Here is a 7,500-nt window from a genome sequence, read left to right as displayed (position 1 = left end):
TCCTCCTCCTCTTCCTCCAGTTCCTCCACTTTACAACATTTTTGCCTCCATCTCTTTCTCTATTTGTTCCTCTTCCTCCATATCCATCTTTACCTCCTCTTCTCTCTCTCCACGTTCTCTTCTTCTTTCTCCCTTTCTCTTCTTCCTTCTCCTTTCCCTTTCCTCCTCTTCCTTTCCTTCTACCCCATCCACTGCGTCAACGCACCCTTCTTTATTCACCCTTGTCTCTTTTCTAAACACAGATCTCCTCCCTATTCCTTCCACCCTTCTCTCTCCACTACGTGACGTCATCACCCTAATACCAGTGACGTCATAGCTCCCCTGACGTCACTTGTATGACGTAATTATTTTTTGTGCTAATAAAGTTCGTTCTTTATTGATGATGTCATTACATTTATATCCTGTTATGGTTTTGGTCTTTTTTCGGTTTCATCTTTAGGTCCTTTCCTGTCGGCTATTTTTTTTTTAACTACTATTGATGTTATTGCATTATTGTTATTACTGTTATTGATGTTATTTTGTTGTTGTTCCTGTTCGTGTCGGTGGAAGTGCGGGGGTGGATTAAAGAAATGGGTTCCACTATTACATATATAATATTTATATATACTCATTTTGATCAACAACAAAGGATTTTATTCAGATGGGTTGAAAAGGGTACGGTATTAAGGAAATGGAGCCCACTATCACCTGCCGGAGGGGGAACACGGAGAGGTTGGTGGCTGGTACCAGTATAACACATCAAACAGCATCGGTATAACATATATAATATAATATAATACAATAATAATAATATAACATAATTTGATATGACATAATATACAATATAATATATAATATAATATAATATAACATAATAATAATTAACATCGATACAGAATGCATATATCAATAAAATTATAATAAGAATAAAATACATGATTTTTGTCACCGTGATGTTTTGTCATGTTATAAAATCCCCGTGTTATGTCGGAGCTGTCCTGGGGCGTCTTTATATCCCGTGTATTCTGTCCACTTTATGCCTCCTACTTTTTGGTTTATGTTGGGTTTGGTAGCTATGTGTAATGTTTCAACTGCTCCAGTATAAAACGTAAAACAGCATCTGTATAACATATATAATATAATATAATATAATAATAATATAGCATAATGATATATGACATACAATATAATATAACATATACTATAATATTTTATATTATATTACAATATAATAACATAACATAGTAATAATTAGCATCGATACATAATGCATATATCAATAGAATTATAAGAAGACTAAAATACATGATTTTTGATAAATGAAGCACATTGGTTCCGATACGAAGCAGGAAAGAAACTTAAAATCTAATAACAGCAACGACACAAACAACTAACGACCTAAGCGTTGTATATAGGATACCATGCAGCAGCAAATGTGATAAATCATACTATGGTGAGACCCACAGAGGGCTTATGACCAGAATCAAAGAACACAAAGCAGACCTAAGATACCACAGGCTTTCCAACGCGTTAGTGGGACATATAGAATAAGAAGGTCATATGCCCGATTGGCTACAATCAGAAGTGGTAGAAAAAGGATTGACAAAGAGAAGAAGGAAAACAGTTGAAGCATTACACATAGCTACCAAACCCAACATAAACCAAAAAATAGGAGATATAAAGTGGACAGAATACACGGCGAAATATGCAGCTATAGAAAGACGCCCCAGGACAGCACCGACGTAACACGGGGATTTTATACAATGACAAAACATCACGGTGACATTTATTTTCATATATATTTTCATTTATCAAAAATCACATATTTTATTCTTATTATACTTTATTGATATATGCATTCTGTATCGATTCTATTATTATGTTATGTTATTATAACATGATATATTATATTATGTATTACATTATATTGTATATGTCATATCATATTATGTTATATCATTATCATATTATTATTGTATTATATTACATTATATATGTTATACAGATGCTGTTTGACGTGTTATACTGGTACCAGCCACCAACCTCTCCGCAAGGAAGGAACGTGGACATGACTCACTGTATACACCGCCAACTTCTATCCAGAATGACACTCCTCTGAAGAAGCTATTGTAAGCAAAACCGGTCAGGAATAAACTCGATATTCAGATAAAGAACTATGTTTCCCCCTCCACCTTTCCCATAATTTGTCCCAATGTCTCTCTCTCTCTCTCTCTCTCTATATATATATATATATATATATATATACATACATATATATATATACATATGCATATACATACAAATATATATATATATATATATATAAATATGCATATATATATACATATATATACATATATATGTTATATATATATATATATACATGTATATATATATATATATACATATATATGTATATATATATATATATGTATATATATATGCATATATATATATATATATATATATATATGTGTGTGTGTGTGTGTGTGTGTGTGTGTGTGTGTGTGTGTGTGTGTGTGTGTGTGTGTGTGTGTTTATTTGTATATGTGTATATGTGTGTACCTATCAACATACTGAACACTTAAAAATATATCTAATCTGAGAACAACAAACCATCACGTCTGCGACACAAGTGACGAAGAAAAAAAAACAATACTAAAAAAAAAAAAGAAACAAGTCCACCAGGTACAAAAATAGATAAATAAAATAAAACAAATGTAGTTGCGATCCCGTTCCGCTGGCTCGTGGCGCTCCAGTGCCGTGAAACGTGAGTCTCCCCCGACTTGATGAACGGCGCTGATGAAATATGGAATGGCTTCCGCCCCCGGGATATTGAAAAAGCGAGCGGCTGCTGAAGTTGTTTAATAAATATCAACCAGACGCCACATGCTTTGTCAGGCTCTTATTGAGAGTTCATCCGATTGTCAAGGAAGTCTTGCGAACTGCCGCCAAGATGAATGCCCGACGGCGCGGAGTGAGTGCTTGGAGAAGGAACGCGAGTGGGGTTGGAGGAGAGAGACAGGGGCGGGGCCAAAGATATTCTATTCTTGTAAGAAAATGTTGATACCTTTATATATATATATATATATATATATATATATATATATATATATATATATATATATATACACATATAGACATACATATATATATATACACACACACACACACATATATATGTATATATACACACATATATATACATATATATATATATACATATATATTATATAATTATACATATATATTATATAATTATACATATATATTATATAATTATACATATATATACATATATATTATATACATATATATTATATAATTATACATATATATACATATATATTATATACATATATATATATACATATATATTATATACATATATATATATATACATATATATTATGTATGTATGTACAACACTAAATGGGTTCCAGTGCACAGATTTACATTTATCAACCGTAATTCACTTTAATTCTAAGGCATCAACATAGAGACACTCAAGGAGGCATACATACATACAGTACATATATTATATATATATATATATATATGTATATATATATATATATATATAGTTTCTTTTTATTCTTGTGAGGCTAGAGAGGCAGCAGTGTGAGGGAAGATGATGCCTGTAAGAAAATGTCTTTTATTTTTTTTATCTTTTTTTTTATAATTCCTTTTTATTCTTTCTTGTGAGGTTGGAGAGGCACCAATGTGAGGAAAGATGATGTCTATACAAATTTTTCGAAGTTTGATTCACTGCTTCTCTCTCTCTCTCTCTCTCTCTCTCTCTCTCTCTCTCTCTCTCTCTCTCTCTCAATCTCTCTCTCGTATTCCTCGACTTGGTATTAATTGGTTTCTCGTCTTCTTCATCGCCGACAGTTACTGGAAAGCCTACCATTATGATATCAATAACTGATACTGTATATTTGATGGCAGTCTCATCATTACTCCATTACAGCTATGATAAATGTTCTATTGTTAGTGTCGGTATTAGTGTTTGTTTGTGAAGAGCTAATGTTAGACCTGATGGTAGGGTTAATTATGTTATTGTTATTGCTTGTATTGATGTTAATAATGTTAATTAAGGTTATTGATGTCACTTTCCTTATCGTCATTGTTATTGTTGTTGTTGTTCTTATTGTTGTTCCTATTGTTGTTGTTGCTGTTGTTGTTTATCTTGTTGTTGTTGATGATGTTGTTGATGATGTTGTTGGTGTTGTTGAAGCCGTCGTCACTGTTGTTCCTGTCGTTGGTTGTTGATTCTGTTGTTGATTGCTATTACGGTATTTGTTATTACTGCCAATAAGGGCTAACACGACCCTGAAGGGGACAGCGGACCTTTCTTTGTTCTTCTGGTGAACTTGTTCACCTTGGCATCAAAGTAGTAAAAATTCACCACCTCTTACCCTTCTCTCTTCTCACCTTTGTCTCTTCTCACCCTTCTCTCTTTACATCCTTCTCTCTTCTCACCCTTCTCTCCTCTCACCCCTCTCTCTTTACATCCTTCTCTCTTTACATCCTTCTCTCTTTACATCCTTCTCTCTTTACATACTTCTCTCTTTACATGCTACTCTTTTTACATCCTTCCCTCTTCTCACCCTTCTCTCCCTTCTCTTCTCTCACACTTCTCTCCTTACATTCTTCTCTCTTCTCACCCTTGTCTCTTTTCACCCTTTCCTCTTCTCATCCTTCTCTTTTTTCACCCTTCCCTCTTTTCACCCTTCCCTCTTTTCACCCTTCTCTCTTCACGTCCTTCTTTCCTTTTACCTTTCTCTCTTCTCACCCTACTCTCCTCTCACCCTTCTCTCTCCTCACCCTTCTTTCTTCTCACCCTTCTCTTCTCTCACCCTTCCTTCTTCTCATCCTTCTCTCCCTTCTTTCTCACCTTCTCACCCCTCTCTCCTCTCACTCTTCTCTCTTCCTTCTCTCTTCTCTCGCCCTTTTTTCTTCTCACCCTTCTCTCCTCCCTCCCTTCTCACCCTTTTCTCCACTCACCCTTCTTTCTTCTCTCACCCTTCTCAACTTCCTCCCTTCTCACTTCTTCACCCTTCTCTCCATTCATTCATCTTTCTTCTCACCCTTCTCTCCTTCCTCCATTCTCTCTTCTCACCTTCTCTCCTCTCTCCCTTCACGCCTTCTCAATTGGCCAATCCTAATAGTTGTTGGTTCTTTCACCATGGCTCTATATCTTGCGACCTCGTTTCCTCGCTTCCCTATGTTGTTGTAATGGACTGTATTTTACCAGCGCTTCTATCCTACCCTATTGAGATTGTATCAACTTCAAAGGAGTTAATGATACGTTATCTTATGCGATGCTGTTGCGTGGTCGTCTTCGACAACGCCTCAGAAGTATGAAGACTCTGGTTTGATATTCAAGAGAGTGACTGACATTTGCTCTATCTGACCACGTAGAACAAGTGTAGTTAAATAAATTCGTTTTTTTTTGTGTTTTTTTTTTCGTGTTATTTCATTTTGCATCGCTCAATTTTTTTTTTTTCCTTCGGACACATTACATTCGAGGCTCACTTCGGTACGCTCCATTTCTGAATTTTTCGTCGGCCTATTTCACGCCGTGCAACAATTTCCAAGCAATCTATTCCATTCATTCAATTTCCCTCGAGAATTCCCCACTCCCATGATTTTTTTCCTTTTCTTCCCCTTCTTCATTGTCTTCCTCTTCTTTCGGTTTTTTCGTTTTCTGTTTCTATTTCCTTCGAAGTTTCAACTTAGATTATTCCTATTTTACCTTTTTTGGCTCAATAACATTTCCGTATATCATACACTGTCCATTTGTTACGTATCGGCTAGGTTCGAGCCCTTAGCCCGACAGCGTATTAGCTTCCGAAGATGCTTCCATCAAGCTCCTGTTAGTCTCGATCGTGTTTCCAAGGAATTAAAATGGAAAAATGTTAATATGGTTGATAAAATGAATATACATACATGTATATATATATATATATATATATATATCTATATATATACATATATATATATACATATATATGTATACATATATATATACATATATATATATACATATATATAAATATATACATATATATATATATATGTATACATATATATATATACATATATACATATATATATACATATAAATATACTTATACATATACATATGTATATATATATATATATATATATATATATATACATATATATATATACATATATACATATATATATATATACATATATATATACATATATATATACATATATATATATACATATATATATACATATATATATATACATATATATATATACATATATATATATATATATATATATATATATATATATATATATATATATATATCACGTGTCGGCACCATGAATAAGAAGAAACGGACCATCCGGTACGGAAAGCATAAAAAACCGCAATAAAAGCCTCCTGCTTCTCTATCCTTGTCATCACACACGCCATTCCAATCATCACCTCTTAAACCCTTCACACGACCTTTTAGAGTTTCTTCCCATTTTACATCAACTCTTCCTCCCTTCCCTCCCCCCTTCCCCTCCCCGTCGCCTCTCCTCTCCTCTCCCATCCCCCTCCTATTCCTCCCTCTCCTTTCCCCTCCCTCCCCATCCCCTCTCCCTCTCCTCCCCTCACCCCTTCCTCCCTCTTCCTTCCCCTCCTTCGCCCTCTACTCTCCTCTTCCCTGCCTCTCGCCTCCTCTCCCCTCTCCTCCTGCCCCCCTCTCCCCTTCCTCCCCATCCCGTCTCCCCTTCCCCTCTCCCCTTCCTTCTCTTCAGCTTCTCACTTCTTCATCCCCCTTACCTCTGCTCCCCGTCCCTCCCCTTCCCCTCCCCTTCCCAGCCCCCCACCAGATCCCGGCCCTTAATCACCCCGAGTTCGGAAGCCACCGAGGCCCCTCGTCATTGACGACGGGGAGGCGCGGGCGTGAAAGGGAAGGGCGTGGTGTGTGGTGTCTTGTTGTTCTTCTTGGGGACCGACGCCGCCTTCTGTTTGCCCAGGCTTAGGTGTGGTTCGCCGCTACGCTCCGCAGGGAACGGTTGAGGTGGTGGTGGTGGTGGTAGCAGTATTGGTTGTGGTGGTGTTGGTGGATGTGATGATTCTGGTGGTGGTGATGGTGCTAGTGATGGTGGTTGTGGTGATGGTAGAATTTTTAGTGGTAGTGGTTGTGGTCGTAGTTGTGGTGATGGTGGAATTTTTTGTGGTAGTGGTTGTGGTGATGGTAGTGGTGGTGGTGAGTGTGGTGATTCTGGTGGGTGTGGTAATTCTGGTGGGTGTGGTAAATGTGGTGATGGTGGTGGTGGTGTTGGTTGGTGGTGGTAATAGTAGTGGTGGTAGTGGTGGTGGTGGTGGAAGTGGTAGTGGTAGTGGAATTTTTAGTGTCAGTGGTGGCGGTGGTGGTGGTGGTGGCAGTGGTGGGTGTGATGATTGTGGTGGTGGGTATGGTGACTGTGGTGGGCGTGGTCTTAGTAGTGGTAGGTGTGGTGATTGTGGTGATTGTGTGTGTGTGT

The sequence above is a fragment of the Oratosquilla oratoria genome, chromosome 28 (assembly GCF_046742065.1).
Source record: "Oratosquilla oratoria isolate Oo_2021 chromosome 28, ASM4674206v1, whole genome shotgun sequence".
NCBI classification, from domain to species: Eukaryota; Metazoa; Arthropoda; class Malacostraca; order Stomatopoda; family Squillidae; genus Oratosquilla; species Oratosquilla oratoria.
The sequence above is the reverse complement of the archived record's forward strand: the minus strand, read 5'-3'. Positions refer to the sequence as shown.